Below are 25941 nucleotides of genomic sequence, written 5' to 3'. Positions count from 1 at the left end.
TTTGCACACCACACGGAGACCCTGCCTTTACACACACACACTGACAGGGCACACACCACACGCCACAGTCATACACCCATGGGCATTCATGGAGACACGGGAACCACAGGACTGAGTCTTGGAGAGCCAACACACCATAGATATCACCACACATCATCTCCACCCTACCCCACACCCTTCTAACCACTCGTTGGGCCTTCCTTGCCTCAAAAGGAGACCTTAGGGATCCAAAAATACTGGGACAGTGCTGCAGGAAGTTATTAGATGACAAAGGGGACAGATTGGGACATCTATGTGCCCTACTGCACAGTATCTAGTATCTCATTCCATTTCTGAATTATTATTATGTCTGATCAGTCTCTCCTGGGTCCTGGGAAGAAGCTAACACTCTTCTCCTTGGGTGCTTCCCTCAATGCTCTTTCTAGTTGTTTCCATTCATACAGAAGTACTAAGTATTCATGAGGTTTACTTATGACAGCCAGAGTCAAAGAGAGCAAAAATGAGCAGCTGCATGGACCCTATGGTTTGGAGCAGAACACCAGACTGCCTCTCAAGGACAGATAGGAAACCCAGAAACCTCCCTGATGACAGGTCACTTCTCTCTCCCTGCTGCTCCTTTGACATTTATTCATAAGATTCCACCCCTAGCTGGTCTTACACTCTCAGAGATCAGTCTGTCTCTATGTCATGAGTGCTGATATTAAAGGCATAAGTCACCTGAGGCTGAAGAGATGGCTCAGTGGTTAAGAGCACTGGCTGTTCTTCCAGAGGACCAGGGGACAATTCCCAGTAACCCCATGACAGCACATGGCAGCTTACAACTATCAGTAACTCCAGTTCCAGGAGGTATAACACCCTCAGACAGATATACATGTAGGCAAAACACCAATGCACATAGAAATAGTATGGAAATGGTGGTACACACCTTTAATCCTAGCACTCCGGAGACAGAGGCTGGCAAATCTCTGTGAGTTCAAGACCAACCTGATCTACAGAAGGAGTTCCAGGACAGCCAGGGTTACACAGATAAACCCTGTCTCAAAATAAACTATAGAAACGGAAAAAGCATGAATCACCATGTGATATCCAGCTGTTCTGTTGTTGTTGTTTGTTTGTTTTAAGTCCGGATCTCTCTATTATTTAGCTCTGGCTGTCCTAGAACTCACTATGTAGGTCAGGCTGGCTTCAAATTCACAGAGATTCACCTGCCTCTGCCTCCCAAGTCCTGGAATTAAAGGCATGTGCTACCACATGACATCCAGCTGGTTTTTTGTTGTTTTTTTTCCTCCTTCGGAGGGGGAGCTGCTTTGTTCTGATACAGAGTCCCCTGTATATATTACTATATGGGTAAGGATGACATTGAATTTCTGATCTTCCAGCCTCCACCAGGTGCTGGATTACAGGTGTATAACACCATTCTTTTAATCTGTTAGTCTCTTAACAGCAAGGGTGCTGGACAGATATAGAAAAGCAGACTGTGAGCCAGGCGATGGTGGCGCACACCTTTAATCCCAGCACTCGGGAGGCAGAGGCAGGCGGATCTCTGTGAGTTCGAGACCAGCCTGGTCTACAAAGTGAGTTCCAGGACAGCTTCCAAGGCCACAGAGAAACCCTGTCTCGGAAAAAAAAAATAGAGGGTGAAGAACTCCAGTGTAACAGTTTCCCAAGGCTGGACTCGAACTCAGAGATCCGCCTGCCTCTGCCTTCTGAGTGCTGGGATTACAGGCATGCGCCACCACTGCCCAGCTCCAGATTTTTTCTTTTAGGCCACCAACCAGTTCCCAAATCATGACACAGACTTACTATTAGCTTTGAATGTTCAGCCTTAGCTGAGGCCGGTTTCTGGCTAGCTCTTTTAGATTAACCTGTTTCTCTTTGTCTACCTTTTGCCTCGGGGCTTTTTACTTTTTCTTTCTTCTGTCTACCTTCCTTTCACTGCTGCTTGTATCTGCTGGTTGCCGGTTGTAGGTGTCTCTCTCCTTTTCCTCTCCTCTCCTCTCCTCTCCTCTCCTCTCCTCTCCTCTCCTCTCCTCTCCCTCTCCGTCTCTGTCTCTCTGTCTCTGTCTCTGTCTCTCTCTTCTAGACTGGAGAGGGCTTATAGTTTTGGAGCCTCTCCTGGCACTCGATCTGTAGACCATAATGACCTCAAACTCACGGAGATCCACCTGCTTCTCCCTCCCAAGTTGGGGTTAAAGGTGTGCACCACCACTGCCCAACTCATCCCTTCTTTTTCTTTTTCTTTCTTTCTTTCTTCCTTTTTTTTTTTTTTTTTTTTTTTTTTTTTTGGTTTTTACGAGACAGGGTTTCTCTGTATTGTTTTGTAGGCTGTCAGTCCAGCCCTGCCTCAAACTCACAGAGATCCTCCTGCCTCTGCCTCCCAAGTGCTGGGATTAAAGGCGTGCACCACCAACGCCCGGCCTCTTTCTTTTTTTAATGTGCCATAGGCATGAAACACTTTGGCCACCAAGTCAGCATGAAACTAGGATGAACGAAGGACTGCCATCTGCCCCTGGCTGATAGAAGAACAACACCACCACCACAAGGTGTCCCTTTGCCCATTGCCAAGGGTTTCTTCCTTTTTCAAGCCTAGATTTTACCTCCTATTCATTCTTTCTGCTTGGCAGCCCCACCTATCCCTCTTCTGCCTATGTATTGACTATTCAGCTTTTTATTAGACCAATCTGGTGCCTTAGGCAAGTAAGATGAAAAAGATGCATCTTTACACAGTTAAACACACACCCTTACATCATTAAACAAATGCAATATAAACAAAAGTAACACACCTTTCCACAGTTTAAATAATATTCTGCAGCATAAACAAATATAACACATTTTTGCCTAGTTAAAATAATATTCCACAAAAAAAAATAATATTCCACAACACACAGTCTTCTGCTTCTTGGAACATCTCACTGGTTCAGAGGAAGTATGTGAAAATGTAAAGTTCCAGAAGTCTGAGCTATATGTTACTATGGAAGGAAGGAGGAATGAATATACATACAGTCACAAGAAAAACTGAGGCTAATCAGTGCCCAGAACTCATTACACTGTTTTGCTTTGATTTATGCTGGGTTCATTAATATGTTGAACAAGAAAAAAGCACATCAAAGCTGGTGTTGGAGCCGGGCGGTGGTGGCGCACGCCTTTAACCCCAGCACTCAGGAGGCTGAGGCAGGTGGATCTCTGTGAGTTCCAGGGCAGCCTGGCCTACAGAGTGAGTTCCAGGACATGCTCCAAAACAATACAGAGAAACCCTGTCTCGGAAAACAAACAAACAAACAAATGTTTAAGTCAAGTGATGGTGTCTCACACCTTTAATCCCAGCACTCAGGAGGCAGGGGCAGGCAGATGTCTGTCAGTTCAAGGCCACCCTGGTCTACAGAGCTAGTTCCAGGACAGGCTCCAAAGCTACACAGAGAAACCCTATCTCAAAAGCAAAACAAAAACAAAATAAAATAAAAAAAGAAAGTGTGGGCACGGATTTGATATTATTTTGGTTACTGAAGTGTAGACTCCTATGCAAGACCAATTCATATAATACAGTAACCCATTCATGAAATAGGGATTGTAGACTTACATTAGGAATATTCTTTGTTCCTGGGGGGGCGGGTAGTCTGTATTGTACCCATCCTCCATAGTGTAGTTCCCAGTGGTACCCACCAGTGCTAAGCTTGAAGAATAGCAAGGCAGAAATAATAAAACCACAGAAACTTTTAAAGAAATTACTTGATTTTTTTTTTTTTTTTGGTTTTTCGAGACAGGGTTTCTCTGTGGCTTTGGAGGCTGTCCTAGAACTCACTTTGTAAACCAGGCTGGCCTCGAACTCACAGAGATCCGCCTGCCTCTGCCTCACGAGTGCTGGGATTAAAGGCATGCGCCACCAACGCCCGGCGATTTTTAAAAATATTTTATTTATTATGTATACAATCTTCTGCCTGCATGCCAGCAGAGGGCATCAGAGCTCATTCAAGGTGGTCGTGAGCCACCATGTGGTTGCCAGGAATTGAACTCAGGACCTTTGGAAGAACAGTCAGTGTTCTTAACCTCTGAGCCATCTCTCCAGCCCTTGAGGTTTCTTTTTAGAAAAAAAAATTATATTTTTAAAATTTATTTAGTGTATGTGTATTTATACCAAGATGTACATGTGGAGCTCAGGGTTCAACGTCTGCTCTCTCTCCTTCCTCTTGGGATCTAACTCAGGTCATCAGACATGGTGGCACATGGATGTATACGCACAATACACAAATAAATGTTTAAAGAAACAAAAAGTTCAAGCCGGGCGTTGGTGGCGCACGCCTTTAATCCCAGCACTCGGGAGGCAGAGGCAGGCGGATCTCTGTGAGTTCGAGACCAGCCTGGACTACCAAGTGAGTTCCAGGACAGCCTCCAAAGCCACAGAGAAACCCTGTCTCGAAAAACCAAAAAAAAAAAAAAAAGAAACAAAAACTTCACTTGGTCCAGATAAGTTCAGTTCAGTGTTCAGCGTGTTGGAACATCACGAATGGGTAAGAATAACAAGGTATTTCATTAAAAAAAAAAAAAAAAAAAAAAGGCAGTGTGCAAAGAGCTTTTCCAGAACAGATCTCCCTCTCCCTTTCTCGAGCTGGATGAGAAAGTATCAGCTATGTTCCACACCAGCAGGTGGCAGCAGTGAGCTGCTGAGAAGCCCCACCTGGAGCACTTTCAAACCCTCTGAGCCTCCTCCAGCACAATGCCAGTTTTCAGCAGGGGGCATTAGCGGAGTTGTGAGTACTGAGGCACAGGCTGGGAGGTGGGGGGCGGAGGGGAGTAAGGGGTGGTCTACGGTAATGGTTCTAGCCCTTCTCACAGCCTTGACTGAGAGAGGCACTTGACAAAGACCGGAAGGTATCTTGTTCTCTAGGCCAGAATCCAAAGTTTCCAACTATCTCCTTCGCCACCTGCTTTTCTTTCTTTCAAAGACATCTCTTGAGGCTCTCACTGTGTGCCAGGGGTATCCTAGAAGTGTGGGAGGAAAGTGTATAAGCTCGTGGAAGACAGCCTGGTAAATAACTATCTTGGATGATGACTCTGGAAGGAAGTTTTAGTGAGTCAGCACACTACCTTGGGAGTCAGATAACCACGGAGTTACTTTACCCTCAGACTCTGAGGGCATTCCCTCCAAAGATGATCTTCCGGCTGCAGCTCAGTGGTAGAGCAACACCTGGTAGCATGCATAAGGCACCGGATTCACTTCCTGGTACCACCACATACATGTAATCACCTAGCTCAGTCTTAACCGAGTACGGAAGCACTGCATAGAGATTTGAGGAAGAAGTTGAATGTGCTAGAGGTGAGGCCCAGCTCTCAGCTCTCAGGCAGGGGTAGACAGATGCCTGTGAGTTTGAGTCCAGCTTTGTCTACGTATCTAGTTCCAGGACAGCTGGGACCACATAATAAAGAGATTCTGTGGAGAAAGAAGGGGGCAGAGACAAGAAGGAATAAAGCAGATAACTTCAGAGAACAAAGACAAACACTCCCTGCTCCACTATCAACAGGGACAAGAACAAGATTAATTGAGGACAGCCAGGTCTGGGTTCTTCCCACAAATCAACAGGCATTTATCAAGCATCAGCATGAGTTTCTTCCCAGAGCTGTAAGACAACAGAGCTGGTGGAATGATGACCTACATCACTGCAGGGAGCCCTGGGTTCCAACCCTAGGGTGACAAAAACCTAGTGGAATGGTGCTTGCTTGTATTCACTGCACTCAGAGTCAGGAGGATCAGGAGTTCAAAACTATCCTGGGTACAAGGACAGTTTGAGTCTACAAGAGACTCTGTTCTAAAAAAAAATCTAAGTGGAGTATGGTGGTATATGCTTTTTTCTGGTTTTTTGTTTTGTTTTGTTTTTCGAGACAGGGTTTCTCTGTGTTGTTTTGGAGGCTGTCCTGGAACTGGCTCTGTAGACCAGGCTAGCCTCGAACTCACAGAAATCTGCCTGCCTCTGCCTCCTGAGTGCTAGGATTAAAGGCGTGCGCCACCACCGCCCGGCTAGTAGTACATGTTTTTAATTCCAGTAATCAAGTGATAAAACAGGTGTGTCTGTGTAGCATGAATAATAAAAACCCAGAGACAGATATTGGGGTTAAAACTGAAGATCAGCTGGGCAGTGGTGGTGCACGCCTAGCACTCAGGAGGCAGAGGCAGTCAAATCTCAGTGAGTTCAAAGCCAGCCTGGTCTACAAAATGAGTTCCAGGACAGCCAAGACTGTTATCCAGAGAAATCCTGTTTCAAAATAAACAAACAGGCAAATAAACAAAACCCTGAAGATCAGAGAAGCAAAGCAGCCAGGCATTAGAGAGTTCTCACCTCTACCAATGCTCAGATTGAAGGGGTGATCCACCAAACCTCAGCTCCTGTATTCTCCTGCCTTATATTTCTCTATAGTGCTGGGATTAAAGGCATGGGATCCCTAGTGTTGGGATCACCTTTGTGTGAGCTCTGTTTCTCTTTTAGACTGGATCACTTTCCTCTAGCTCAGTATGGCCTTGAACTAACAGAGATCCATCTGCCTCTGTCTCCCTAGTGCTGGGATTCAAGGTATGTGCCACCACTGCCTGGCCTCCGATGGCTATGGCTAGCTTTGCACTCTGATCCTCAGGCAAGCTTTTTTTTTTTTAAGATTATATTTATTACTATGTATACAGTGTTCTGTCTGCATGCCAGTCAGAAGAGGGCACCAGATTTCATTATAGATGGTGGTGAGCCACCATGTGGTTGCTGGGAATTGAACTCAAGACCTCTGGAAAAGCAGTCAGTGCTCTTAACCTCTGAGCCATCTCTCCAGTCCCTTCAGGCAAGCTTTGTTTATTAGATCATAAACAAAATATCACCACAGATCTCTGTGAATTCAAGGCCTGCCTGGCCTACATATTAAGTTCTAGGATACTCAGAGCTACATGGTGGGAACTTGTCTGAAAAACACACATTATCGCTGGGTGGTGGTGACACATGCCTTTACTCCCAGCACTCAGGAGGCAGAGGCAGGTGGATCATTGTGAGTTGAAGACCAGCCTGGGCTACAAGAGCGAGTTCCAGGACAGCCTCCAAAATCACAGAGAAAAAACAACAACAACAAAAAACCATACATTAAGCCGGGCGTTGGTGGCGCACGCCTTTAATCCCAGCACTCGGGAGGCAGAGGCAGGCGGATCTCTGTGAGTTCAAGGCCAGCCTGGTCTACAGAGCTAGTTCCAGGACAGCCTCCAAAGCCACAGAGAAACCCTGTCTCGAAAAACAAAAAAAACAAAAAAAAAAATCATACATTATCAGTAAGACAAACAAGAAAAAATATGTCCTTGGGTGTGTCTTTTCTTTGATTCCTCTCTTTTAACTATCAAGTTTAAAGGTCACTTTAAGCTATCTTTATTAGATCTCAACTTTACTTCTTGAAAAATACACTACCATAATAAGAAAACATTAATCAAATTGGGTGTGGTGGACTACACCTAGAATCCAGGAAAGAGGGAGGTAGACAGAGGAAGCCTGGGAGTTCAAGATTATCCTAGGGTACATAGTTCAAGATTATCCTAGGGTACACAGTTCAAGGTTATTCTAGGGTACATAGTAAGTCTGAGGCCAACCTGAGATACATGAGGTCTCATCTCAAAAATAAACTAAAGCTGGACAATAGTGGCGCACGCCTTTACTGCCAGCACTCAGAGGCAGAGGCAGGCAGATCTCCGTGAGTTCCAGGCCAGCCTGGTCTATACAGTGAGTGCCAGGACAGGCTCCAAAGCTACACAGAGAAACCCTGTCTCAAAAAAACAAAATTAATTAATTAATTAAGCCAGGCAGTGGTGGCACATACCTTTATCCCAGTACTTGGGAGGCAGAGGCAAGACGATCTCTGTGAGTTCGAGACCAGGATGGTCCGACAGCCTCCAAAACAATACAGAGAAACCCTATCTCGTAAAAAAACCAAAAAAATAAAACAAGAACTATGTAATGTTTTTATTTTTATTTATTATTTATTTTATGTGTATGCCTGCACGTATTTTTTTTTTCGACACAGGGTTTCTCTGTGTTGTTTTGGAGCCTGTCCTGGAACTCACTCAGTAGACCAGGCTGGCCTCGAACTCACAGAGATCCACTTGTCTCTGCCTCCCAAGTGCTGGGATTAAAGGCGTGCGCCACCGACACCTGGCCACATGTATTTCTTCTATATATCATTCACAGGTAATGCCTACAGAAGTCAGAAGAGGGTATTAAATCCCCCAGGACTGGAGTTATAGAGAATTGTGAACCACCAAGTGGGTGCTGAAACTTGAATCTGGGTCCTCTGGAAGAGCAGCCAGTGTTCCTAACTGCTGAGCTATCTCTCCAGTCCCTATGTGGGGGTTTAAAAGAGAAATATCCCCCACTGGCTAAGGAGTTTGAATTCTTGGTCCTCTGTTGGTGGCACTGTTTAGGGAGACTTAGGAGGCGTGGCTTTGTTTGAGGTGAGTGTGGGGTGGGGCTTTGAGAGTTTGTAGCCTCACCTTATTTATATTTTGCTTTCTTTCTGATTTTACATTTAATGAAAGGATATGAGCTCTCAGCCTGCCCAGTTGCCACACCTCATATTCCTCTGAATTCCCTAAGCCAAAATAAACTTTTTCTCAAGTTGTCTTTGGTCATGGTGTTTCACAGCAACAGAAAAAGTAACCAATACAAACCATTACTAAGACAACAAACAAATCAAGAAAAAAAAGTTAAAAACATTATACTAAAACAAGTTCCACAACCTTGGATTGGATTGGCAAAGATAAACGAGTAGAGGCAAGAAAGCTAAGCTTGACAGCATACTTTTTATTTCTTTGACAATGCCATACATGTACATAATGTATGTGGGTCACAGGCTCCTTCACTTCATCTCTCCTAACCCTCCACAACCACCAACAGTGTCCACCAACTCTACAACTCACCCTCCGTACTAGGTTGGCCAAGATCCTTTTGCCTCTACCTCCAGAGTGCTGGGATTAAATGTGTGTACCACCATGCTGCCTTAAGAGCTTTTTTGGGGTGCTGGAGAGATTGATGGCTGAGTGGTTCAAAGCAATGGCCGGGCTTCTAGAGCTCCCAGATTCAATTCCCTCACAATGGTCTGTAGCTCCAGTTCCAGGACACCCAGCACACCCTGATATAGACACACATGCAGGAGAGAGAGAGAGAGAGAGAGAGAGAGAGAGAGAGAGAGAGAGAGAGAGAGAGAGAGAGAGAGAGAGAGAGAAAAGTTCTTTTCTTATTTTTTTCTATGACATTTGTTTATATTTGTGCATTTATGTACATGTATGTTACAGTCCATCTTGGGCCAAAGAGTTAGAGCCTATTTCAGAAGCACAGAGTGAACAAAACCAAGAACAACAACCAAAATGTGGAGAAGGTGGCTTTAGTCTGAGGCAGAAGTGTGCACAGTAGCTTGGGTTGGAGGGCAGGATTACTGACACAGGCTTGCAGGTCAAGCGCTTGCAGCCAGGAGAACAGGAGCTCGCAACCTGCCTTAGCACGGAACAAGCTTGAAGCCAAGTTCTTAGCACAAAGGAATTTTATTTGACCCAGAGGGACAGAGGGTAGGGAATAAGAGACAAAAGGAGATAGAGGACTACAGAGAAGGAGAAGGAAAAAGGGAGATGGGGCAGGGATATTTGACCCTGAGGGACAAAGGAGCCTCCGGATAGAGGGAGGACAGACCCATAGGCAAATGGCAGATTCTGAAGATAAAAGGGGAAACCCCATGTTAAGATGAGGTGTTTAATTTTAATTGGGCATGTTAATTAGGGTTAGTGGGGGCTTCTGATTGCTGGACTTCAATACTTTGATAGCTGAACCTTGGTAGTCAGGTTCAAGGGGGAGGAAGTGGCCAAATACGGAATAGACCTTGGTGGCCAGCTTTAGGGATGTAATCTAACAGTTTTTAGCAAGGCAAAGGGAATGGGAGAGAAGGGCAAGGCCTGCCAGAGCCATGATAGCCACCCTTGAGCGGGCAGAGTCCCTTCAGAGGCCCTGTCCAAAAGATTGCACAACAGAAGATGAGACGATCAGAAATTCTCTGGCCTGCTACCTCATCTTCAGCTTTTGTCTCAAGTCCGTCCCAGGGAGGATTCCTAATTTTCCGAGTCTTTTCCTTCTACATGTTGGCCACAGTGTGAAGGGTCTCACCCACATCCTCCTACCACCAAGTAACAGCTTAAAAAGGCACCACGCCAGAGTCTTTCCACTTCTTCTCCTCAGACTTCCAAACCTTGAGGTAGATGGCAAGAAGAGGCATGCCTTTGGCACAGCGCCTAAAACTGCTGTGACAAAGGAAGAGAACCACGGCAAAGGACTAAATTCTAGCACAAACAGAATCAGGCAGAGGTAGACTGGGGTGGCAGGAATGAGAAGCCAGCGGGCATTTTAATTAGTATTATTCCATCCGAAAATTCTAACCCACTTTTGCCACGTGTAGCGCTTGTATATAGTCCCAGCTGAGAGCGGGGGCTGGAAGGTAGCTCAGGCAGGAGGATTAAGGAGTGTAGGCCATTCTAGGTTACTAAGCAAAACCAAGGCTCTGTCTCAAAAAAGGAGCCAGGTGTGCATGTGACATGGGATGGCCTGTAGCCCTAACAGCACTAGGGAGGTTCAGGAGGGGGAACCAAACCCTAAAGGTATCCTTCCTGGGGGCTGGAAAGATGGTTCAGTGGTTAAGAACACTAGCTGGCAGGGCTACACAGAGAAACCCTATCTCGAAAACAAAAACAAACCACAGCTGGTTGGTTGGAGAGATGGCTCAGAGGTTAAGAGCACTGACTGCTCTTCCCAGAGGTCCTGAGTTCAATTCCCAGCAACCACATGATGGCTTAAAACCATCCATAATGAGATCTGGTGCCCTCTTCTGGCGTGCAGGCATACATGGAGGCAGAATGTTGTATTTATAATAAATAAATACATCTAAAAAAAAAAAAACACAGCTGGTATTCCAGAGAGAGGTCCAGAGGTAATGAGATCTGGCACCTTCTTCTGGCCTGCAGGGATACATCCAGACAGAACACTGTATATATAACAAATAAATAAATCTAAAAAAAAAAAGGAGCTGGGCGTTGGCTGCACACGCCTTTAATCCCAGCACTCGGGAGGCAGAGGCAGGCAGATCTCTGTGAGTTCGAGGCCAGCCTGGTCTACAGAGCGAGTTCCAGGACAGCCTCCAAAACAATACAGAGAAATCCTGCCTTGAAAAAAAAAAAGTGTGTCTGAAGCCAGCCTGGTGTACATAGGGAGTTCCAGGACAGCCAGGGATGCACAGTGAGATCTTGTCTCAAAAAAAGAAGTTGTATGTTTGTACCATGTGTATACGAGTATGCTGGTGTGAGCAGAGTGTCGGGTTGTTGTGAACTTCCTGGTGAAAGTGCTGGGAACCAACACTGGGTTTGTGTAAATGCTCCTAACTACTGAGCCACCTTTCCAGCCCAAATTTTTATTTTTATTAGTTTTTAAAGATAAAGATATTTTCCAGGCATGGTAACACATGCCTTTAGCTCCCACACAAATAAGGCACAGGAAAACAGATCTCTATAAATTCAAGGCCAGGGGTGTTACACAGAGAAATACTGTCTGGAAAAACAGAAGCAAAAAATAAATAAAGATTTTTATTTCTTTTGGACCAAACCAAGTCCTCTGAATGTGGGTGCCAGCTAGGAGGACAAGGCAGTCTATGGGACCTCTAACAGTGGAGCCAGGGTTTATTCCTAGATCACAAACGGACATTGGGAGTCCTTTCCCTATGGAGGGATACTATTGCAGCCCAGATTCAGGCAGAAGGGCCTAGGCCCTCCCGCAAGTGATGTGAGGAATTTTGACAATCCCCCGTGGAAGGTCTCACTATCCCTAGAGAGTGAGTGGGGGTGGGTTGTGGGGTCAATGGGAAGCATGGGAGGATGGGAGGGCAAGGGAATGGAGGGATGGATATGTAAATAAGAGTGATTTTAGCCGGGTTCATGCCTTTAATCCCAACACTTGGGAGGCAGAGGCAGGCGGATCTCTGTGAGTTCGAGGCCAGCCTGGTCTACAAGAGCTAGTTCCAGGACTGCCTCCAAAGCCACAGAGAAACCCTGTCTCGAAAAAACAAAAAAAATTTTTTTTGATTTATTTATTATGTATACAGTGTTCTGTCGGCTTGTATCCCTGCAGGCCACAAGAGGGCATCAGATCTCATTACAGATGGTTGTGAGCCATCATGTGGTTGCTGGGAATTGAATTCAGGACCTCTGGAAGACCAGTCTCTCTGAGCTGTCTCTCCAGCCCCTATAGATTTTAATTTTATGCATCAGTGTTTTTTTTTGTTTGTTTGTTTGTTTTTGTTTTTTCAAGACAGGGATTCTCTGTGGCTTTTTGGAGGCTGTCCTGGAACTCTCTCTGTAGACCAGGCTAGTCTCGAACTCACAGAGATCCGTCTGCCTCTGCCTCCCGAGTGCTGGGATTAAAGGCGTGCACCATCATTGCCAGGCTTAGAAGATGCTCTTAACTGCTGAGCCATCTATCTGTAAGCCCCATCATTTTTTTGTTTTGTTTTGTTTTTTCGAGAGAGACAGGGTTTCTCTGTGTAGCTTTCGAGCCTATCCTGGCACTGGCTCTGTAGACCAGACTGGTCTCCCCATCATTTATTTTACTTATTTATTTTTGAGGCAGGGTCTCACTATCTAGCTCTGTCTGGCCTTTAACTCACTCTGTATTTTCTCTATGTAGCTCATGCTGGCTTTGAATTTAATGGAGATCCCATCTCTGTCTCCCAAGTGCTAGGATTAAAGGTCTGTGACATCATGCCTTCCTTCTTTCCTTCCTTCATTTCTTTCCTTTAGTATGTGTGTGTCACCTGTGTTCAGATGTAGGGGTAGGCGAGGAAAAGGCATTGGCTTCCCTGAAGATGGGATTATAGGTTGCAGGCTGTGAGCTGCTCAACAGGGGTGCTAAAAACTGAGCTCAGGCCGGGCGTTGGTGGCGCACGCCTTTAATCCCAGCACTTGGGAGGCAGAGGCAGACGGATCTCTGTGAGTTCGAGGCCAGCCTGGTCTACAAAGTGAGTTCCAGGACAGCCTCCAAAGCCACAGAGAAACCCTGTCTCGAAAAACCAAAAAAAAAAAAAAAAAAAACTGAGCTCAGTTCCTCTGGAAGAACAATAAGTGGTCTTAACCTCCTAGCCATCTCTCCATCCTACTTCCTTTCTCTCTTTTTACTTATTATTATTATTATTATTATTGAACTCACCAGGCTGGCCTTGAACTCAGAGATTCACCTGCTTGTGCCTCCCAAGTGCTGGGATTAACGTTGTGCTTCCCCACAGGGTTGGCTCTCTCTTTACACAGATCCGGTGTCATGGCGCTCAGGCTAGTCTCAAGTGCTACATGGCCAACGGTGACCTTCATCCTGATCCTCCTCCTTCAGTCTCCCAAGTGCTGAGATTACAGTCAGTGCTGCCATCCCCTTTTCATTGTTCGTTTTTCAGAGGGAGTCTCCATAATTATACTAGAATGTGCTACACAGACCAATTTGACCTCAGAAATGATGAGAACAGAAGATAGAAACTGTGCAGGCAATTTAGGGACAGACCTCAGTTCTTGTCCTTGGCCAGAAACCAGAAATGCCAGAACTGTCTGGAGGCTCTGGTCTTTCCACTCTTAACTCTCCTTTTTTACAGTTGCCTGGTATACTTTAGGTGGGAGCAAATCTCCAATCTAGCATCCTTTTTTTTTTTTTTTTTTTTTTTGGTTTTTCGAGACAGGGTTTCTCTGTATTGTTTTGGAGACTCTCCTGGAACTCGCTCTGTAAACCAGGCTGGCCTCGAACTCACAGAGATCCGCCTGCCTCTGCCTCCCGAGTGCTGGGATTAAAGGCGTGCGCCACCAACGCCTGGCTCCTGCATCCTTTTGTTCGAACAGCATTCAAATCGGGTCTCTAGATTTTCAAGGTGAGAATAAAATCGGCTATATGCTGGGCGTTGGTGGCTCACACCTTTAATCCCAGCACTCGGGAGGCAGAGGCAGGCAGATCTCTGTGAGTTCGAGACCAGCCTGGTCTACAGAGCGAGTTCCAAGACAGCCTCCAAAGCCACAGAGAAACCCTGTCTCAAAAAACCAAAAAAAAAAAAAAAAAAAAACCCAAAAAAACAAAAAACAGTGTTTAGTAAGTAGTCAGTCTTGGGGGCTAGAGAACAAACCTCAGTTAGTTTTGGACCCCATTTCCTGTTTCCCCAGTAACTTTAGAAAGGGAAAAACCATCACTGCCTGGGTGTACCATATAAATAGGTGGAGAGGCCCAAGGGAAAGCTACTTCCTCCTGGTCAAAAGAATGGAATCTGAGTTTGACCTCTGGCCCTGGGTGGAGACGTGAATGACATTCTGATCTGCTTCAAAGATTAGAACATTACAAACGACTGTCTCCTCCCTTAAGAGTTAATCTAGCAGGGCCTATTCAGGAGACCAAGGTCTGAGGAAAGTTGATTCATCCGAAGATGTACCAGGAAGAGGGAGGAGTAATTATCCCCTTAAAGAATAATGAACCTATACTTCCCAGAAGCCCCACCCCCATGCAGTTGCTTACAGAGCTTCCAGGAGGAAGTGCTGCTAAGCCTGCTTATTTTTCTGGGTTCTAACTCCAAAAGTGTAGTGTAGTTTGGACTGGCAAGATGGCTCCCTGGGTAAAGGTCCTTGCCATCAAGCTTGATGATCAAGCCAAGGACCACCACAGTAGGACAGCATCAACCATCCAAATTTGTTCTCTGATCTGCACACATACACTGTGGCACATGTATATCCATCTGCTCCCCAGAAAATATAAACAGTAGGGCTGGAGAGATGGCTCAGAGGTCAAGAGTACTTGCTACACTAGCAGAAGACCTGGTTAGGTTCCTAATATCCACATGAAAACATACATATGCAATAGCTGTATGTCAGTCCCTAAGCACCAGAGATGAATCTGATATTCATATATACGTGTAGGCAAACACTCATGCACATTGAATCTTTAAAGCTAGGTGTGGTAGCACATACCTTTAATCCCACCATTTGGGGGACGAGGCAAGCAGATCTCTGTGAATTCAAGGCCAGGTTGGTCTACGTAAGGCATTCCAAGACAGTCAGGGCTACATAGAGAGACCCTGCCTCAAAATACAAAAACAAGCAACAACTATTTAATAGCATTTTTTTAAATTAAAAAGTGTTAAACATTGAGCTGGGCATTGGTGGCGCAAGCCTTTAATCCCAGCACTTGGGAGGCAGAGGCAGTCGGATCTCTGTGAGTTCGAGGCCAGCCTGGTCTACAGAGCGAGTTCCAGGACAGCCTCCAAAACAATACAGAGAAACCCTGTCTCGGAAAAAAAAAAAGTGTTAAACATTTCCATTTCCTTATTGTTTTTTCAGGGACCTAGCAAATCCTAATGTTTTCCCCGACACTCTAGAATTCATCATTGGTTTTCTGAAGACCATGCCCTCCAAGAAGAAGCTGTGATTTTCTCTTCTCTATCTCCCTCTTCCCAGAAATTGCCAGGATTTTTAGCTTCTCATTCCCAGTTTTTGAGCATCTTTCTGAATGTTTTAAATTCTCTCGTGTTTTACTTAAGATATCTATCATCCATCTTTCTATATGCGTGTGTATGAATGCCATGGTGCATATGTGGAGTTTAGAGAATTTACAGTAGTTATTGTTTTGGTTTTTTTTAGACAGGCTTTCTCTGAATAGCCTTGACTGTCCTGGAACTAGCTCTGTAGACCTGGTGAGCCTTGAAATCACAGAGATTCGCCTGTGTCTGCCTCCAGGGAGAGCTGGGGTTAAAGGTGTGAACCACCACTGCCTGGTGGGAGTTGATTCTTTTCTCTTAATACTTAGGTCCCTGGGATCAAACTCACCTTATGAAGTTCTTTTATTAATGAGACAGGAACCCATGAACCCTGATTTTCCCTGGTAACAAATTTTGCAGTGGTTCTCTGTCTCTTTCCCCTCAAGTGCTAGGATTACTGTCCTGTGCTAACAGACTAGTCACTGCATTGCTACCTTGTATGAGATGAACCTAGGACCTCTCCTATGCTAGGCAGATGCTCTACCACCCAGCTAGATCTGCAGCACTTTCTTTATTTTCAGTGACCTTATTCTTTTGGCCTTCATATTTGCTGCCAACGGGATATTAATCTAAAGTCTTGCCTATATTCCCGCTTAATGGTCTGCAAAGATTATTTGTTAGGCTAGGCAGTGTTCTTCCTATTGCATCATGGCAGGGCCACGTCAGACACTTAATAATGTCTGATTCAGTTTCTCAAGCAGCTGGATGGAGGTGACTTAGCCTGAGGGAGTATCTGTAGCCAACCACCTAGGAGCCAGAATCTGACCTTTGCTGCCACTGGCCTGTGTGGGTGCATGTGGGTCAAAGTCTGAACTGACGTCAGCATCCGGAGGCGCGCCATCTGTGTTAACCAGCTTCCGTTCGCCCAGGATCTGTACCTAGCAGGGACGAAGAGATCAAACCAAACACCCATTCTCAGAACAGAGGTGGAGCCATTAAAACCCTGTTCAGAAAGTCTCTCTTGTACTCTCCACCAGGGAAGCAGGGAGCCCTCCTTTGTAGCTCTGCTTTGTTTTGATGTTCTCTGTACAGCCCAGGGTAGTATCTTCCTTTCTTGCCTCAGTCTGCAAGTGTGGGATTTCTGGTATAAACTTAATTTTTTTTGTTTGTTTTTGGTTTTTCGAGACAGGATTTCTCTGTATTGTTTTGGAGGCTGTCCTGGAACTCGCTCTGTAGACCAGGCTGGCCTCGAACTCACAGAGATCCAACTGTCTCTACCTCCCGAGTGCTGGGATTAAAGGCGTGAGCCACCAACGCCCGGCTAAATTTACCTTTTTTATTTTATTAATTTTATTATTTTAAGGCAGTGGTGTTATAATACCACGCAAGGTGGATATTGGCAGATCCCATGGCGGGCGAGGGACAAACACACCAGGCAGACAGAGCTTATATGGGAAGTTTTATTGGAGGAAAGGAGAGTGAGGAAAAGGGAGATGGGGGACAGAAGAGAAAGAAAGGGAGAGAGACAGAGCTAGGGAGAAAGAGGAGAGGCAAAAAGGTCTGTCTGCCCCTGCGGTGGAACAGCTGGAAAGAGAGAGGAAATAGGTGGGGTTTTCTTCTTAAAGGGACCTTTGTAACTGTGTGCAGACTGTAGTAATATGGCAGCCATAGGACCTTGGGTGGGATTAAAGGCATGGGCCGGCTCACAAAACAAAATGTAAGGCAGACAGAGAGCATAGTGGAGGTTAGCACATTTTTCCTGGAGCTTCCTTTCCTTGTCCTCAATAGCTCCATGTACTATTGTAATAGTTCCCTAGACTTCAATTATTTACATTCTGCCTTCATAATTACTACCATAGTCAGGTCCAGCTTGTTCTACTGTATAGTATTATTTTCCTAACTAATTTCTTGTGAAATGATAGGTTTTATATGAAGTTCTTTTTTTCTTAAGCATTGAACAAACACACATAAGCTGGTGAGGTGGCCTCTGCTTAGAGTTCCAGCTGCAAGAGTGACTGGTAAGTTCTGGAGTTCCAGGTTAGCTTGGGTAACAAAAGAATAGCACATCCCACCAATGTGGTAGTGGCACAGGCCTTTAATCCCAGCACTCGGGAGGCAGAGGCAGGCGGATCTCTGTGAGTTCGAGGCCAGCCTGGTCCACAAGAGCTAGTTCCAGGACAGCCTCCAAAGCCACAGAGAAACCCTGTCTCGAAAAACCAAAAAAAAAAAAAAAAAAAAAAAATCCAAAAATAGCCGGGCGTTGGTGGCGCACGCCTTTAATCCCAGCACTTGGGAGGCAGAGGCAGGTGGATCTCTGAGTTCGAAGCCAGCCTGGTCTACAGAGCGAGTTCCAGGACAGCCTCCAAAGCCAGAGAAACCTTGTCTCGAAAAACCGAAAAAAAAAAATCCAAAAATAAATAAAATAAAGTGCTACTGTTGCAGAATCAGATCAGAGGAGTCTGGGTTTAGAGCAAAGATGTAGCAGCCAACCACAGAGATGAACAGGCCGGGAGATGTCTGGGACAGTAATGCCAGTGCCAGGCCCTGATGTTAGATGACAAGCATGTGGAACCTGCAATCTCCAATGCGGGTATCAGCAAAAGGAAGTAAACACCCTCCTGTCCCCACTCTCCCCCAGTGCAAAACCCGATCTTTGGTAGTGGTGGAAGTACCGCATGCTTTAGGATAACCTACAGACGTGTGAAGACTATAACCATGGAGTCTGGAGACCTTGCGAAGACTTGGAAATGTTCAAAGTGCAGCATCTCTTTCATAATCTTGGTTTTTGTTCTGTTTTTTTCCCCAAGCATGGTTTTACTATGTAGCTCTGGCTGTCTTGGAATTGTGTTGACAAGCCTGCCTCTGCCTTCCCAGTGCTGGGTCTAAAGACAAGTGCCACCACACCTAGCTTTTTCAAACCTCAGGGATGACCTAGGTTACAGGTCCTGTGAACGACTGAAGCCTCTGGGGATCTTTGTCCAGCCTCTCCGAGAAGGGCGTGGGTCAATGGAAACCAAACCGTCAGGGCTGGAAGTTTGCACAGCTCCAGGCCAGTCCCTCCTCTCCACCAAAATCGCTGAGGAATTCACGTGGCCTTTCAGGGCCTTTCCCCTACTGGAACCACCCACTAGTCCAGCTTGGCTCCCTGGGGCTTGTGGAAACTTCCTGAAGAAGACAAGAGAAATCAGGTGTCAAGCTTCTGCCGAACTTCAGCTAGTTTCAGAAGCCCTGCAGGGGGCGGATCCTACGACTGGGGCGACCAGATGGCCCAGCCCTAGCCGGAAATAGGGTGCGAGCCCCGCCCCCAGTCACCCAGCAGCCTGACCACAGGCCGTAAACCACACCCCATTCTTGTTGCAATGCAAGGCCCAGACGGGTTTGTTTACAGATCCAGCTCCTGTCCTGGGTGGCCCAAGAGAAGGGGAGCCTCTAATCTAGCCCCTGGCCAGCGCCCCCAGACCTTTCTCCACTCCGGGTGGGTGACTGGGGGTGGCTGCGCTTGCTCCCAGCCCTGGAATGCTGGAGAGGACTCGGAAAGAAACTGCTGTTTTGCTTAAAAGTGGAACTGAAAAAAAAAACTTCCAGGCAGGACCCTTCACCTTCCGGGTGCCGGCCTCAGGGTACAGGCCCCGGTGACAGGCTACAAGCTACAATTGAGCGCTGCTCCCCTCCTGGGTGTGAGCTCCGTATTTGGGGAAGGAAAACACATAGATTATGTAATAGCCCCAACTAAATTCCCTGAACGGTCAAACTTAGAAAAGTCTTTGCTCTGTTCCCCGTTCAGGCCGTCTCTTACCCTTCTCCCCAGATCCCAGTCTCATGCAGTGCAGACTACCCCCTACCTTGCTTGGTGCACGGGATTTGCTTGGTTTTGGGAGTTCTCAAGTATGGGGTGTATGTACTCGCCCTTAATCCCAGCTGGCAGAAGGCAGAGGTAGGAGGATCTTTGAGTCCAAGGTCAGGCCTGGTCAACCAAGATTACTTAGGGAGACACCCCCCTTCCCAATGCAGATGGACTATGGAATTTAAAGCAACTTCTGTCTTTCTCAGCATACCTCAAGCCTCCCTATTTGTTTTTAGAAACAAGGTCTCTTAATGTAGCCCATGCCAGCAAGCAACTGGCTTTGTACCCTGCCTTAACCTATCGACTGCTCGTATGACTGCAGTGCCTGCCAACACAGCCACCTCCTACCTTTTTGTTTTTTGAGACAGGATCTTACATATGCAGCTTCACTTTTACTTGTTAAAGTTTCTGGCTTCATTGACCATCTGTGCAGTTTACATCAGGACAGCCTTCTTACAGCTCTTCTCAGAAGAGGCAATATTTGTTTGTGGTTATTCCAGAGTTCAGCTACAGAAAGAACTAACATTGTGTGGGTTTGTTTTTGTCTCACTATGTAGCCTTAGCTGGCCTGGAAGTTGCAATGTAGACCAGACTGACCTTGAATTCTCTGAGATTAGTTTACATTTGTCTCTTTGGGAAGGGATTACAGGATTAAGGTGTGTGCCTTTTTTTTTTTTTTTTTGTCTCACCCCACATCCCTTACTCCCCACCCCCAGGGTTTCTATCAGCCCTGGTTGTCCTGGAATTTATTCTGTAGATCAGGCTCACTTCTGCCTCCCAAGTGCTGGGATTAAAGGCATGTACCACTACTGCCGATCTAGGTTTTACATTTTTTTCTTAAATTTTATTTTATGTGAGTCGGTGTTTTGTCTGCATGTGTGTCTGTATGAGGGTGTCAGAAAACCTAGAACTGGAGTTACAGACAGCTGTGAGCTGCTGTGTAGGTGCTGGGAATTGAACCAGGGTCCTCTAGAAGAGCAGTCAGTGAGTTTAACTGCAGAGCCATCTCTCCAACTCCAGGGTTTTTAATTTTTTAAGGCAAGCCCTCAGATACCTCAGCCTTAGATCTCCAGAGAATAGCTATAGATTCTCTGGGAGTCAGAGGTCAGAGGATCTACCTCTGACTCCCAAGGAATGGAATTACAGGTAAATTAGGCAAATGCTACCATGACTGATTTATATCAGCATTATGGCTCTAACCTAGGGTTCTGTGAATTCTAGCACATATTCTACAGGCCATTTGAGCTGTTGTTAAAATGTCTAGGTTTACCCAGTAACGAGACACAAACCTCGAGTCAATGGTCCCATGTGGAGTTTTATTGGTGGACAGGGAAGGACAAGGGGCAGAGGCATAACCAACCCATGCAGAGCTGAGAGAGATAGAAAAAAGTAAGAGAGAGAGAGAGGATGAGATGATGAGAGTAAGAGGAGTAAGAGAGAGACACATGAGAGTAATAGAGAGCATAAGCAGGCAGGGGTCAGTCCTTTAAAGGACCTTTTGCACCTGCGTGGTTCCCACAGAACTCTGGGCTGACCAGAGTGCTGCTTGAGAGCATCTTGCCATGTAACAGGGCAGGCCAGTGTAATGCCTGAACCTTTCATGAGCTGCATCCCCTAAATCATTTTCTTCTTTCCTTTTTTCCCCCTTTTATATGGGGTTTTCACTGTATAGCCTTCACTGGGCTGGAGTTTACTTTGTGGACAAGGGTGGCCTTGAATAGTCCCAGCTACCTTTGTCTCTTAAAGGCCTATGCTGTTATGCTGGGCCTTTAAATTGTTTTCTTGACCTTGGCTCCCAGCACTCCCTGCCCTCTCAGTCTTCCTTCTTAGAAAGCCCATCCCTGTCACCAGAGCTACCAGCTAATTGCAGGACTAAATGCGTGCCTAGTACTAGGTACTACTCACTGTCTAGGCTAGCATGAGTCACAATGCTTCTCTGATAAGGAAACAAAGACAGCAAATATACAGAATGGGTCATTTAAAATGATGGTGGTTGCAAAGACTGTTTGCAGCTAGTTCTAGGATTCTTGTGAGTTCCCTGGATTCCCAAACTGAAAAGCCTGGCCTTGCTTTAGTCCTTTTTGCTATCATGTTTTTGCTTCTTCTGGGCTTTATCTTTTTATTTTTTTTCCATTTTCTTTTTTCCCTCTCTCTTCCTCCTCCCTCTTGCTGTTGGGTGTTTGGAGATGAGGTTTCTTTAACAGAAATTTGCATAACATGTAGCCCACTTTGGTCTCCAACTCTTTGTCTCTGTCTCTCTTCATTTTTTGGAGTTACAATCTCATTATAAAACCTTGGCTGGAGAGGGAGCTGGGATTGACATGTGAAGTAAAGTTGTTTTCTAATTTAAAGAAAAAGAAAGAAAAAAAAAGCAAATACCATGAAAAAAATACCATGAAACAAACAACAACAACAACAACAACCTTGGCTGGCCTGGAATCAGCAATATAGGTCAGGCTGGCCTTGAACGTGTAGCACACTGTGCCTTTTCTGTCTCTGACTCCCAGGTGCTGGCATTACAGGGATTCATTGCCACCCAGCCTCTAAAGCTCTTTTAAAAATGAGCAGCAGAGACAGAAATTCTAGTACTCCAGAGGCCGAAGCATATAGGCCTGGGAGAAGACCTCTAGTACCCAGCACTCTGGGGGCAGAAACTAGGATCACCACAAAGTGTAGGAAAGCCCTGGATACAGAGTGAGACCTTTGTCAAAAAAAAAAAAAAAAAAAAAGGAAACAAGTTTGAAAGCTATCAACAGCCTTGGCTACTCTCCACCCCTTTAGTGAGTTAGGTGTGGTCTGGTGCCAAATACCCTACACAGGTGTCAGAACCCTCAGAGCTTGCTTTACAAGGATGAGTAATGTGTCTTCCTTCCAGAAAGTTTCTTTGGTCCTAAAGCTTTCTTCTCTCCAGTCTCCCCCACTCCCTTTTTCCTTTAGATTACATTTTGGGGGGGTCCATGCCAGTGTGTGCATATATGTAGGTTAGAGGGCAGCTTTTGGGAATTGCATTTATTTATTATTTTTTTTTTTTCGAGACAGGGTTTCTCTGTGTAGCTTTGGAGCCTGTCCTGGAACTCACTCTGTAGACCAGGCTGATCTTGAACTCAGAGATCCGCTTGCCTCTGCCTCCCGAGTGCTGGCATTAAAGGTATTTGCCACCAAATTCCGGCCTGTGTATGTGTATGTGTATTTTGTACATCTTTTTTTTTTGGTTTTTCGGAAACAGGGTTTCTCTGTATTGTTTTAGAGGCTGTCCTGGAACTAGCTCTTGTAGACCAGGCTGACCTCAAACTTACAGTTCCACCTGCCTCTGCCTCCTGAGTGCTGGGATTAAAGGCATGTGCCACCAACGCCCGGCCTGTATGTTTTTGTAGTCCAGGCTAATATTGAATTTAAGATCCTTCAATTTCGGACACTACCCAGTATAACGTTGGGGTTGCAGTTGTGTCTACCAAACTAGTTCTGCCTTTAAAGAAACAAGCACAGAGGTGGGAGACAGGGTTGAGCATAAAGCTGCTTCCCAGGGGCAATGCAAGGATAAAGGGGAGCTGACTCATCACCTGCCTCCTGTAGTAATGAAAGCAAGGACCCTCCCCTTAGAGGGGGCAAGCACTCTAATCACCCCCCAAAGTGATTAGGGGAGATTGCTGGTTCCAGGCCAGCCTGGGCCACATAGTAAAACCTGCTTCCTGTTCCCTAAAGACAAAGTAAAAAAAAAAAAAAAAAAAGCCAGGGTGGTGGTGAATGCTTTAATCCCAGGACTCAGAAGGCAGAGACAGGCAGATCTGCCAGTTCCAGGCCAGCTCTAGTCTACAGACTTGGTTTCAGGACAGCCCAGGCTACACAGAGAAACCACATCTCTGGATGTGAGAGGGAAATAAAAAACAAAACAAGCAGAGAACGATTTTGTAGGGAATTATAAATTCTTATTTTGATTGTGAGCCTAGCCTTTAACAACTGAGTCATCTCTTTTTCTATATATTCTCTTTTGAAGCCCAACTTGGCCTCAAATTTTCAGTAACCCAAGTGCCTCAGCCTCCTAAGTACAGAATTAGGATTCAATTCATTAGCTTTGTGATCTTGGGGATGCTATTTCCCAGTTTCATTTTCCCCCCCCTAAATATACATATTTCTCATAGTTAATCTTTTTATCTTAAATTTCATTGTTGTTGTTTTGAGACAGGGAAGACCTTTATGCATATGGAACTCACTGTTTAGACTAGGTAGGCCTTGAATTCAGAGATCCTCCTGCTTCTGCCTTCCAAGAGCTGGAATTAAAGGTGTGCCCCAGTATGCCTGTTTTTTTGTTTTTGCTTTTTTTTTTTTTTTTGACACAGAAGTTTCTCTGTGGCTTTGGAGGCTGTCCTGTAACTAGCTTTTTTTCTTTTTGATTTTTTGAGACAGGGTTTCTCTGTGGCTTTTGGTGGCTGTCCTGAAACTAACTCACGTAGACCAGGCTGGTCTCGAATTCAGAGATCCGCCTGCCTCTGCCTGGGAGTGCAGGGATTAAAAAGGCCTGCGCCACCACCGCTGGACCAACTATATATATATATATATATATATATATATATATATATATATTTTTTTTTTTTTTTTTTTTTTGGCTTTTCGAGACAGGGTTTCTCTGTATTGTTTTGGAGGCTGTCCTGGAACTAGCTCTTGTAGACCAGGCTGGCCTCGAACTCACAGAGATCCGCCTGCCTCTGCCTCCCAAGTGCTGGGATTAAAGGCGTGCGCCACCAACGCCCGGCCCAACAATATTTTTCTTTTTCTTTTTTTTTTTTTTTTTGGTTTTTCAAGACAGGGTTTCTCTGTGGCTTTGGAGGCTGTCCTGGAACTCGCTTGGTAGTCCAGGCTGGTCTCGAACTCACAGAGATCCGCCTGCCTCTGCCTCCCGAGTGCTGGGATTAAAGGCGTGCGCCACCAACGCCCGGCCCCAACAATATTTTTCTTATGAGCTTGTCATAAGTAGTACTAGATGCTTATCTAACTGGGACATCTAGCACAGATAACTGAGCTGTCGCTTAATTTTTCCAAGGCCACCTCAGAAGCAGCAGAGACCTCAGTTTCTTTTTTTTTTTTTTTTTTTGGTTTTTACGAGACAGGGTTTCTCTGTATTGTTTTGGAGGCTTTTGGTCCAGCCTAGCCTCGAACTCAAGAGATCCGCCTGCCTCTGCCTCCGGAGTGCTGGGATTAAAGGCGTGTGCCACTACCGCCCGGCTGAGACCTCAGTTTCTATCTTCAAAGTACTTTAAGTTGTCTAAAGGAGAATTCTGTTCCCAGTATTAACCGCAAGCGCTAAAGATAGTGACAACCTGTCCTCCTCCACTTAAACAAGGATAATGGAGGCAAAATGGAAGCCAGGGATTGAAGTGCCTCGGGCAAAATCTTTAAGGTCTGTGATTGCAAAAGGAACTAGGTTACTGTGCTTTCTGCTGAAGCGGTGTTTAAGAGTAAAGAGGTGAAAAGGAAGTAGTTTAGGAGAGCTTCGATCCAGAAAAGTTCTCTAGTCCGTCTCAAAAGAGTTCTTGAAAACAGAACCCTGTCCCTCGATTTGGCGCGTCCGGGACAGCTTGAGAAAATGGCGTGTGCTAGACCTTCCCGAAAGCCTTCCATATTGGTGAGCTCAGAACTGACTGGGTTCTCGAGTGCCGTCATCAAGCTCTCGTCCCGCCCGCCGCCGCAGGGCTTCCACCCAAGGCGAGGGGGAGCCGCCCACCCACGCCTGCACGGGCGAGATTCGAGAGAGTGCTGCGTGCGAGCGGTGAAAACTCGAGCGATCCCGTGTGGCGTGACACGCCGCGCTCGCCCGCCTCAGCTGTGACACTTGTGGAGCTGCAGGGCTCAGCTGGAGCGTAAAACCTAACGACGTAAGGAAGTCTCCCGAGCAGGGCCAACATGGCGACGAACTGCTTTTGGCACAGCCCCTGTTCCCTCCTCACGATGGGCGGCCCCAGAAACGACAATTGGCCAAGCTAGAGGCGGTGCCAGGGCTTTTTCGTCCCCTCATTGGCCTGAGTATCTGAGGGGGAAGCCAGTTCTCCTCTCCCCATTCCAAGTTCCAGCCTTCGCCTCTTATTCGGCGTCTAATTGGCTGGTAGCTCATGTCAATATGCGTCCTGTTCCGGATCTTTTCAGTTATGGACCAATCAGAACTTTGTTAACTGCCCGCCTGAATCCTGATTGGTTTAGACAGCTTGATCCTATCCCATTCCGGCCTATTTCTTACTCTCCTACTAAACGGACTTTGCCCTGACATGCTCAAGATTCTAATTGGTCGTTGTCCTGTCACTCTTGTCTAAGTTTGTCCAATCACCACCGTTCACGGAGCCCGCCTGGCGACTCACTGGTTTCTCTCCAAGTCGATCCTCTTTATGTCCCGCCCATCTTCACTTCCTGAATCTTTTATTGGCTGTTAGAACTGAGAGGGCGGTCTTTCTGGGCGGACACCAGGCACGCAAGTTGGTCTTACCCGCCTTAGCGAGGGAACGAGTCTTTCCATTGGGTAGCCTGCCCGCCTTTCTCCAGCAAGGCCCTCCTTTCTCCCTCCCTCATTGGGCGGGGCAGCA

The 25941-nt window shown here is 46.0% G+C and overlaps 1 non-coding gene across 1 annotated transcript; it reads right to left on the bottom strand.

The window, feature by feature from the left end:
* Positions 1-2431: 2431 nt before the first annotated feature.
* On the bottom strand, positions 2432-2570 carry LOC121142999. Its single transcript, XR_005880142.1, has one exon. It is a non-coding gene; the product is annotated as a small nucleolar RNA SNORA48 (small nucleolar RNA).
* Between the last annotated feature and the right edge of the window lie 23371 nt (positions 2571-25941).

This window comes from Mesocricetus auratus, unplaced genomic scaffold, assembly GCF_017639785.1.
Source record: "Mesocricetus auratus isolate SY011 unplaced genomic scaffold, BCM_Maur_2.0 Super-Scaffold_100010, whole genome shotgun sequence".
In the NCBI taxonomy this organism is placed as follows: domain Eukaryota; kingdom Metazoa; phylum Chordata; class Mammalia; order Rodentia; family Cricetidae; genus Mesocricetus; species Mesocricetus auratus.
Note: the sequence above shows the minus strand (reverse complement) of the source record. Positions and strands in the feature narration are given on the sequence as shown.